Source organism: Athene noctua, chromosome 8, assembly GCF_965140245.1.
Source record: "Athene noctua chromosome 8, bAthNoc1.hap1.1, whole genome shotgun sequence".
Lineage (NCBI taxonomy): Eukaryota > Metazoa > Chordata > Aves > Strigiformes > Strigidae > Athene > Athene noctua.
In genome coordinates, this window is record NC_134044.1 from 29503579 (window position 1) to 29514891 (window position 11313).

Sequence of the window (11313 nt, forward strand, 5' to 3'; positions counted from 1 at the left end):
ACTCGGGCCCCTGCGGTGCTGTGTGTGTCGCTGCCTCTGGCCTGGCCAAGGGGCTGAGCTGCTGCCCCCTTCCCTTCCCTTCCCTTCCCTTCCCTTCCCTTCCCTTCCCTTCCCTTCCCTTCCCTTCCCTTCCCTTCCCTTCCCTTCCCTTCCCTTCCCTTCCCTTCCCTTCCCTTCCCCACCCTTCCCTTCCCCATGGCACACATCTCCCCACCCGTCTCTCCAGAGCCCCCCCCACGTTTCTCTCACCCCCAGCTCCCGGCTGCCCGAGCTCCTCTGCCAGTGGGAGCCCAAAAGGGGACAGCGTCCCGTCGCAGCACGGCAGGGCCCGGCCGAGCGGGTGAGCGGGGCGCCAGGCCGAGCCTGGGCTGAGCTGAGCTGCCAGAGGGGCTGCGCAGTGCGAAGGCAGCGAGAGGTGCAGGGGTCGGGCTTCGGGGCTGGGAGCCCAGAGCTGGGCCCTCCTGCAGCACCCGTGTGCTTCACGGCGATGGGAGCTGGGGTGGTGGCTCTGGGGAGAGCATGTGGGTGCCCAACCGCTCCCGGGCAGGGGCAGATGTGGCTGTTGGACTCGGCTGCTCACCAGAAGCCCCCCGTCCCTTCTCAAAGCGGCCCCAGGACCTGCTCTCCTCCTTGCTAGAGGGTGAAGTCGCTCTCCGCTGCCCGTGCGTGAGGGTGCGCGGCGCTGGGGGATCTGCGTCGGCACCCCAGGCTCAGCGGGTCAGAGCGACCCTCCCCGCTCAAGTACACGTCTCAGAGCGTGCCTACACATTTTCACATCAAAGTCTGTGAGTGACAAATTGCAGCCTGTGAGGAGAGCAGGAGCCTTCAGGATCAGCCGATAGTTTGCAAGCGAGAGCCCAAGCAGATCCACGGAGGGAAGCGGTGCCAGCCCTGACACATGCTTCCTGCAGAAAGCTGAAGAGTGCTGCAGGGACCTCGGTCTTCTCTTGGTGCTGTTGACTTTTCTACAAATCACAGCAGCAGTGCTAGCCCAGGGCATTAACATCTGGGAAATGATCTCCTTCGTGCACAGAGGGTGGTTCAAAAGGTTTCATGACAACTGCAGCTGCATTACACCTCATTTTACTGGATTAAATGTGTTAACAACTTTACAGATTTGGAGTCGATGAAAACAAGCATCACACTCAAATCATTTTCAAAGCAGAGATCTTGAAAACCACTGGCAGCCTGACACACTTCTCCATATGTTATATAAAGTAACTGTTTACAATATGAGCTGGCAAATATCATATAATATAACTAATAATTAGATGACACTGAAATATGACTCATTTTGAGTGATCTCATATGCATATTTATACCCCTAAAAGTATTACTAGAAGAGAAAAAGCTTCTCATGGAGCACCGGCCCGACGGGCATGCTGCTGCGGCTCCCAGATGGGGATGTCTGGGGGTGCACAGCCCGGATCAGCCCCAGCATCCCAGGGATTTCTGGGGGTGCACGGCCCGGATCAGCCCCAGCATCCCAGGGATTTCTGGGGGTGCACGGCCCGGATCAGCCCCAGCACCCCAGGCCCCTCAGTGCCTGGTGCTGAGCAGGTGCCCTTGCTGCTGCAGGTGAGGGGCAGCACATCCAGCTCGAGAGGCACCATCATGCGCAACCTGAGGAGCTGCTGCTCTGCCAGTGCTGAGCAGGATGAGGGTGTCTCAGAAGACAGAAAAAACCTGTAGAAAATTAATAATTCACTGCTCTTTGCCAGGGTAGAACGAACTGCTGTCCTCATGGCAGCTAAAGCTGTCTGACTTCTACTTCCCAGAATCATTTTCCCTGCCAGCCTGATGCTGGGTCTCTTCCCTCCACTACCCCGATGCAGAGCACCCCAGGGCAGCTGGCTGGGGGGTGCAGCCTGCCCGAGCCCCCCCAGCTCAGCCCATCCACCCCAGCTCTGAAATCCAACTGGGAAACACCGTGCCCTGGCAAGGCTCCTTGGGGCGGCCCTGTTCCAGCCGTGTCACCTGCGCAGCTTCAAATATTCAATCTGGCAGTTAATTACAGGTAGTGATGACAGCGAGGTTAGTCATAATGCAGTAATTAAGCCCAAGGTTTGTATTCATTAGCTGCCGTGAGGTGTAACGCGGCGGTGGGGGAAGGCGAGGCAGCAGCGTGGCCAGCGCCTCTCCTCCTGGCAGCAGGGTCGCACCGGGGAGATGCCGGAGTATTTCACAATGTGCAAATTATCTCTGGGGTTTGCTGGGGTAGACCTGTCACAATTTAATTTAAGTTTATCTTAGCCTAAGAGGCAAATTCTTTTGTTTGATATTTTAAACAATTCAGTCTAAGAGGCAAAGCAGAGCCCAGACCGCAGCCCCTCATCTTCTCGGCGTCTGATGCTGATGAAAAGGATGACGGGGCTGAGTGGCTCCAGTTCCTCCAACCCCTCCTGGAGATTTCCCACCAGTGTGAACTTACTGGTGCTTCTAGATCTGCTCCCATCTCTTATGGGCACAGGAGTCTTCGTGGCATGCTGGGCAAATTACAAAAACACCATTTGTTCATCAAGTTTTCTGCCTCCCCACCCTTCACAGCAAAGTATCAGGAATTTTGAACTCTGAAATCCTAAAACACTTATGGAAACTGCTGCAAGGGCTGGTCACAGGGACGCGTGGGGAAGGGGGCTATGCTGTGCCCGGGGCTGGGGTCACCGCCACGTGCCCTCGGCCACTGTGAATTCCTGAGGCAGTGCAGGGGGCTGCGGGGGAGCGGGCTGGGAGTCCCTGTTTCTTCAGCCCCTGTCAAATGAGGTGGGTAGAAACCATCTCAGACAGAAGCTGTAGAACTTCTCTCCCCACAAGGCTGGATATTGCAGTAAGCAATTTCAAATGTGTCATTTAAAGTGGAAAAAAATAGTATAAATTACAATTGGATCTTAGCTTTTTAGGTACACATGCACACGCACGTAGTTACACCCCCCCTCCCCTTAGATACGTCTGTAGCTGTCGGTGTATTTTTAGATGAAATGTAAATTGATCCTATTCATAAGCTCTCTGCTTAGTATAAATTGATTAAGAAAAGCAGCAACCAAAAGCTTTTGTTTCTATAAAAATATAAAGTATCCATGCAGTTCTGGGAAGGAAAGGGAATGAATTTCTGAAGGTTTGCTTTGCAAGCCCCTCCCGGACGGCTGGTGATTTTCCCGAAGGAGGTGCAAGGCCCGTGCTGGCTGCGGCCGCTGCCCCGCATCGCGCCTTCCGCTCCCGCTGCCTTCGGAGCCGTTAGCGGGGCGACACGCAGCCCGTGAGCCGGGCGAGCTGCAGGCAGGGCTTGGCTCTATTTTGGGTACAGATAACTATACTTAGGGCTGAGTCATCCCTTCCCGTATCAGTTGCAGGAGAGCTTAAACGAGCAGAGCCGGTGACCAAACGCTGGTCAGCAGCCGTGGCTCGGGCCCACGGGTGACAGTGTGGGTACCCGTGCCGGCCCCCTCTCGCTGCCTGAGCCCGGCACGGGGCGAGGGGGTCGGTGTGGGCTGGGAGCAAGGAGGTGGGTGCTGTGGCCCCCGCTCTGGGCAGGGCTCCCGCCGCCCCACGCAGGGGTAAAGGCACCGTCCCTCCATGGAGCCGTCCCTCGCAGGGCACCAGGCCCCGGGGGGGGGATGCCGCAGAGGGCTGCTAGCCACAAGTCCAGGTCTGCTTTCTTACGTCCATCCTTAAGGGCAACTGCCTATAGAGCCATTTCCTGGGGAATGGTAGTCACTGGTGTTTAACCTCTCCTAAACAGAGAGGTTTTAGTAGCCTGTTGGCGACCCCAGAGCCAGCTGAAGAAGCTTCTCAGCGTACTTGTTAAGAAACACCTATGGAGCTGGCCGTAGCAATGCTAGATATTGCTGGTATGGTACCAGTCCTGCCAGCAAACAGCAAAGAGAAATGTTTTTCTTTGCAGATTTATTCCCCATGCAGAAAAGGAAGGCTAGAGAACATTTTCATTGAATCACATCCAAACAGTCAAGTCAGCCTTCTCCATCTGCTTGAAGTGAGGCTTTAGCTGTTAATTTGCCTCCATGGGTCTCTCTGTACCTATTTTCTGGGGTGGTACATTGGACACCCGTAGGCCATTTTTCTTCTGATTTTTGCTGTGTTCAGTTATCACTGTCAAGTGACATTTTGCCCAGAGTTTGGAGGACAGGAAACAGCTCAGAAATAAAAGATCATTTTGGTGGAAAGCTATTCTGATGGTAGCAAGAGCCGACTTACAAAACCAGAGCTTTTGTAAGGGACTCAATACTCTGAATTGAGTCCCTTAAGTAATATCTGAATATTGGAATAATTTTTTTTAAAGGTGTTCAACATTGGAAACTTTATTTTTAGCGTGTAAATGTCAAGGCAAATGACAGCCTTTCAGTCTTCCTCCTGCTTCTCCTGCTTGGTGCCTGAAGCACCTGCTCCCCTCCAGAACCCCTCCAGGGGGCCGGGAGACCCCCCAATAAGGGAAGAGAGTGCTGCTGCACCCACCTGGGCCGGGGGTGATGGGCTGGGCTGGGGGTGATGGGCTGGGGGTGCTGGGGCTGCCGCGGGACTGGGGCAGGCAGGGAGAGGAAGCAGTCCTTCTCCCAGCTCGCTCCCTTCCCCGAAGGACTTTGTTTTAAAACAAGTAGTCTTTTAAAAATCTAGGGCAAGTCACTCTCTTGCCAAAATTAGTCTTTGTGCAAGAGCATGAGAAGGAATTTTAATGGGTAGCTGGTATGTGGGGATGGAGGGAAATGACTGCTTTTACTATCTAAATGCTGTTTTAAATAAGGCTGTAATACCAAGCAGCTTTGCCACGCTCGCAGATATGTTTTACAGGAAGCATCACTGCCACCGCTCAGTAATATACAAGAATGTTAAACAACAACTTACTTTTTCATTTGTGCCAAACGTGTCCTGACACATTGCTGAGGCAGATGAAAGCTGCAGCTCAAAAGAAAGCACAGGCAGGGCCTGGGCACGCTGCTTTTATCTGGCCTGGTTGTTGTCGCCGTGCTGGAGCCCTGTGGAGCCCGAGGTCGGGATGGGCAGGGGATGGGGATGGGCTGCCATGGAGGTATGTGGTAGAGGACATTGCCGGTTATGGAATGAATATAATAGAAAACAGGGAAATGGGAGTTGCCGGAGAAAAATAAGTAATTACATGATTGCACGCCCAGCTCCGTGCTGGCTCCTGCCCCTTGTCAGCACAACCTGGGCCCTTGGCAGCGGCACCGACCTGCCCACGGGCTCTGCCGGCTCCTCCAGCTGCTGCCGGCTGAGCAGCACCTACAGAATTATCCAAAGGGGCTGATCACTTGTGATTTCTTTTTGCAAAAATTATGTTTGACTTTTTGTAAACTAAGACTCGTAAGTACAGTCCCCTCCCTGCAACAAAGCAGTTTATTCTTTTTAACTAAGACTTCACAATCTCTGCCCGTGCTGGTCCCAAGTTTCCTGCCGAAGTCCCCCCTGGGATGTGCTGTGTGACAGCACCACTGATTCACAACTCCCCTGGCGCAGGAACAAAATACTCATGACGTACTGCTCTTACTGGTTACCTGGGATGCACCAGTCTGTGCACTGAGACAGAACCTGTGTGACTTTAGTTTGCATTAATCTGTGTTTCTAAAGGCACCTGCTGGTCCGGGGGGGGTCACCGGGGCCAGCGCTGACACTGCTCTGCCCGCTGCTGGGAGGGTGTCGTGGTGTAACCCCGGCCCCAGCCCAACGCCAGGTGAGCCATTGGAGGGGTAAAGGGAGACTCATAGGTTGAGGAAAAAAGAGTTTAATAATTGAAGTAAAATAAACTCAAAATAATAATGTTAATAATAATGTTAATAATAGATTATACAAATGAGTGATGCACAGTGGGATTGCTCACCACCCGCTGGCCGATGCCCAGCCCATTCCTGGCTAGTGATCCCAGAGCAGAGAAAATCCCCAAACCACAATCCTGGAAGAGAAGCCAGATTCCCAGCCAGCCCTCATCTGCACCCAGAGCACAGCGCTGTATGATCTGGAATATTCCCCTGGTCACTTTGGTCCGGTGCTCTGGCCGTGCTCCCTCCCAGCTTCTTGTGCACTTGCACACGGGCAGGACACAGGGAGTTGAAGAGTCCTGGATTTCTCAGCAACAACTGAGTTTATTATCAACATTCTTATACCAAATCCCATGCTGAATCCAAAACACAGCACTATTGTGGCTACTAAGAAGAAAAAATGAGCTCTATCCCAGCCGAAACCAGGACAGGGGTCAGTGGGAGGCTTTAAGGAAATAGCAGCAGCCTCTCGTAAGGGCAGTGTGGTTTGTCAGATCTACTGCAAAAAAGGCCCAGTAGTATCACACAAATAAATAATTTCTCCTCTACAATATGAAGTTTATTTATTTTCAACAAATACAAGGCAGAAATTCTCCCCTGTGAGGGGGGTGAGGCCCTGGCACAGGCTGCCCAGAGCAGCTGTGGCTGCCCCCTCCCTGGAAGGGTTCAAGGCCAGGTTGGACGGGGCTTTGGGCAACCTGGGCTGGTGGAAGGTGGCCCTGCCCGGGGCAGGGGGTGGCACTGGGTGGGCTTTGAGGTCCCTTCCAGCCCAAACCATCATTTGATTCTGTGATTTTTTCCATGTATGATGAATTTAGGCATTTATACTGAAGATATTCAAATTCTACTAAGCAAGTAGTCTGCAAAGAATTAAACTTAAATGTTTTTTTTAAAAAAAAAAAGTACTCTGTCATTCTGAAATTAATAATAGCATAATATTTGATATGAAAACTGAGCCTCGTGCTGGGTCGGCCGAGGTGCTGCCCCAGCCCCCGCACCTTGCCCAGAGCCCTCTGAGTTGGTGGTTAACTCCATAGCTGGGTCATTTCTCAGGCACCGTCTTGGGGAAAAATGCATTTCCTACAAAAGGCCGTTATTCGCAGTGGAAGGAAATGCATTTTTCACCAACCAAGCCACTTTCACAGAGAAATCTCTGTTAGAGATCACGTGCTGCCAGCGGGGCAGTGGGTGCCTGCACGGGCCCGGGTGTCTGCCCATGACAATGACCACGGTGCCACCCTCGGTCCTGGGTGTCCGGCCTGGAGGCGGGGGGTGCCCCAGCCCCGCGTTGCGATGCGCTCACAACGGGCGTGTTTTTTCACACAGTGTGAGTGTGGAAATGGTCCCGTCAAAGGCCAGGAACTGATCTGCCTGATGGATTTCAGCCTGTCCCTGGGTCGGTGCCACAGACTCTGGGAGGAGCGTGCAGGGCTCTGCTGCCTGAAACAGCCAGAAACTGAACAGAGACGACTTTAATGAATTATTCACATAAGTAGCTCCGCTGTTCCTCGGCTATATGGGAATGCCAGGAAGGGTACGTGGTGTTTCGTGCACTTTAAACGAGTGGCTCTGCCGGGGGTCACTGGGGGCTGCCCCCCAGGCAGGCAGCAGCAACAGGTTTTCCCGTGGGCAAGCTGGGAGAAGGATGGTCACCTCAGCACTCCGCTCTCTCCCAGGGAGTGCGGTGGGTCACTGCCATCCCTCAGAGGGGTGACACCATTCCCCAAGGAGCACTGTGCTACCCTGTGCGCCCTAGGGGCTATAAATACACCTGGCACTTCACTGTCCTCTTGGTACCTCACGTAGAGGCACCGCTCACATGTGTGACACCCACACTCAGCTGCCATGTAACTCGTGAAGTCTCTGGGTATTTATATTTCTGCCAGCAGGCATGGTTAGTTCAGGCTCAGTGGCACTAAACAGCTCACATGCCTAACCCTTGGTCAGGTTTAACCCTACGGGGACACGGGCATGGCTGCACGGGACCCCGCTGAGTCGGGTGGGGCTGTGCACCAGCACCATGCCTGGCCGTGATTTGGGGTGAACCCCGCAGGGATGTGTCACATCTCCCAGTGGCCTCCAAGCACCGAGCTGCTCCCAGCCCAGCCCGCCTGAATTCAGCCCGAGCCCTGCAGCGGTGTTCCCAGCATCTCCCTCCCGCTCCCATCCGAGCAGGAGCCTGATGCTGGCAGCAGAAACCTGAGCTGCACGGTTTGAAAACCCTTGTTTATTTAATTATTTATCTATTCAGCCCATTGCCTATTGCCACAGGCCTGTCTCCTGTTTTCTAATGCTGTAAGATAATTTGAAAAAAGTTTATAAAACAAATATTTCCCGTGTTCATGTGCTGCCTCACATCTGCCAGGATAACAGCAAACTGCAGTTGCACACTTAGGCCAAGGTTAAAGGAAGGCAGAAATAAATGCACAACCAGTTCAATTATTAAAATATGGTGTTTACATACTGTATGTTGCTGTTTATGTTCAATATAACCATCAAGAGTGGAGATTTACAAGCCCTGGTGCTTCTAGACCTGACTTACTTGCAAGTATTTAAAGGTTTCTGTGCTGAGGGTGGAAGAGGTTGTTGGGTCTTAGTGGGTGTTGGATGGGAAAGGGAACTTCAGAAAGGCATGAAACAGCACTATGTGTTGAAGATGGAATCAATTTACTGATAAAAAAATTATCATTACTGTTAAAGCAAAGCTAAAACATCTTCATGAAACCATTTTCATAAACTAAAAGGGAGAAAAAATACTAAAATGAGAGGTAAATAAATCTTAAAACAGAGGTAAACAAATCTTAAAACAAAGCTGGTGAAATCAATGAAATAGTGATCTATTCCATCCTGTGTACCTGCAGTTTGCCCCCAGCATCGCTGCCAGCGCCCCACGCCCACACCTTCCGTTTGCAGGATCAGAAATGCTTCAACAACAGAAACTCGGTGTGTGTGAAGTTAGGGCAGCTGCAGGCAGCAAAACAGGCCAGTGGCATGGAAATAGAGGTCGACCTAAAATCTGAAATACCTGTAGTGTCAGGTGAGGTGTGGATAAAAAAGGAGGTTAAAGATTTTGATTGGATTTTAAATATTAAGCTGTTTGGGGAGGAACAGTCACTCTGCATCCTGTAATAAAATCAGCGTCCAGCACCGAAGTGGAAAAAAAGAGTGTGTGTAAAGGCAGATTTAGCTTTTGGTGGGTACAGAGGCGATGTGCTCCGGGCTGTCAACTTATGGTTGCTGGCTCTGGACAATAACCGCAGGAATAAATACCCGGGGCCGAGTGGGAGCTGCCAAGGAGGAGGGAGAGAGGGACTGGGAGCCAGCTCTTCCCCGGCCGAACGCTGGGAACGGGAGAGGTGCTGGGAGCGGGGTGCTGGGAGCGGGGTGCTGGGCCAGGCCTCTGCCCACACCCGTGGACACGTGGCCCCCAAACCCTGGGAGCCAAGCACTGTTCCTTCACTCCTCATCTTGATTCTCAATCAATCCACCTGGTTCTTCTCAAGGCTTTAAATTTGATATCTTTGGCAAACCTTTTATCATCCTTTTTAAGCATGAAGAGTCACCTGGAAACATGAATTAACTGCAATAATACAAAAGGCAGAAAAAGTGTTTCATAATTTTATTGGAGCGGTTTCAAAGTGAGGTTGCTAGGTACAGTGCCAGTAACTCGGTGGCTGCAGTTCTGCCGCCACTAAAAATAGTTACAACTTCAAAAGCCATGCCTAACAGTGAATGTACATGCAAACAACCTCGTGCTTTATTAAAAAACAAAGTCTTTTTAGTCATTAAAATTATAGACAAATAAGGGGATTTTTTTTTTACTACTATTTAATTAAAGCAGTTACATAACCTGAGCTTAAATACCAAGGAGCACTGTCTCTGCAGATATCGCAGTCAAATTTCACTAGTATTTACACAAGAATTGAACTTACTGAACAATATTAAAATCACAGTACAATAGAAAAATAAACATTTTCACACCTATCCTGGAAACACACTGTCATCCACAGCCACAAAAGAAGTAGTGGTTCTAACACACAAGTCGTATGTCTTCAAAGGATTTGAAATCATGGTGCCAGGCTCCAGAAACACTGTTCTGCAGCCGATTCCGAGTCAGTGCAAAGCACCTGAAGTTAGAAAGAATACAGCAACCGTACGCGGGGCGACACAGTCCTGTCCAAGCAGCTGCAGCTGTTGGGGAGGGTTTAAAGTTAGTGTCTGTCTAAAGTGACTTCACCCGGGTCAGCGTTTCCCCCCACGGCTCAGCTGGTCCCGCCCCAGTCGGACACGGCCGCTCAGGCGCTTGGAATACATTTCTCATACTCAGATTCAACCTCAGGCCTACAGCTTCCTTCCAAACTCGGACCAGAGGTGAAGACTAACCACTGCAGGTGACAAATACAGACGTATAGACTTGAAAAGGAATGAGCTTATCACAGAAATAAGTAATACCTGCGTTAAGACGCATCACTCTTTATTAATGCTTTTGTTCTGGACCAATCTGAAGACAAAAAACTAGCAACAAGGAAAAAAATATGAACCCCCCCGAAAGGCAGTTTCTGTCTCCCGGCCCCCCAGGGCCAGCGTGTTGAGCTGCTGCAGGCTTCCTGGGTGGGGTGACAGCGGAGGAGCAGCCCTGTCCAGGGGGTGTCCTGCCCGGCTCCCGGCGCCCCGGCACCAGCCCAGCAGCGTGTCACGCTCCGCCAGCTCCCGAGGGGCCCGCTCCTGCCCACAGCCTCGGGCCCTTCCTCGTGGGGAAGAGGAGGATGCCGGCCTGGGGGAGACTCGGTGTCAGCTCTTGGGCTTGTACACGACGCCACGAGTTTAGTCTATGGGAAACAAAGCTTCAGGTTCCGTCCCTGGCGGCGGGATGCTCCGCGGCGCTCGCGGGCCATCAGCCCCGGCAAGGGCCCTGCAGCCCCCAGAGCGGGGTGGCGGGGGGAGGCAGCTCCCCGGGGCAGCCTCCTGCTGAGAGCGGGGTCAAGCGAGAGGGTTTCACCCCGGGCTGAGCGTCGCTTCATCAGTGTGGTGTCACCCGAACCCGATTCAAACAAAAACTCTGTGGTGCTGCGTTATGAAAATGTACAAACTGACAGCAGATCCTGCGTAGGCTTCACGCTGATTTCATTTTGTGTTAGTGATTACCATATGTAAGAGTTAATGGGCATAAATGAGGAAAAAAATTAACCCTGTGAGCTGGAGGAAGGAAAATAGAGCTGATGAATAATAATTTGCTTCGGCGTGGATCATTGTACAACGCTTTGGCAAAGCTCTAAATATTCACTTCAAACCTTTTGGTGTCTTCAGCAAATGATTTATAGTCATTTGAAGATTCCCAGATATACCCAGAGGAAAAATAGGTTAAAAGCGTCACCACAAAATCCTAAAATGTTTGATCTCATTGGCTAGTTGTGCTAACACAGCGCAACAGGGGAAGGTGGAACTTCCAGGTGCTCTTCCTGCAGGGAGACGATGAGTCTCGCTCCCAGTAAACGCAACCCACTGTCACCGCTGACCAGTAACCGCC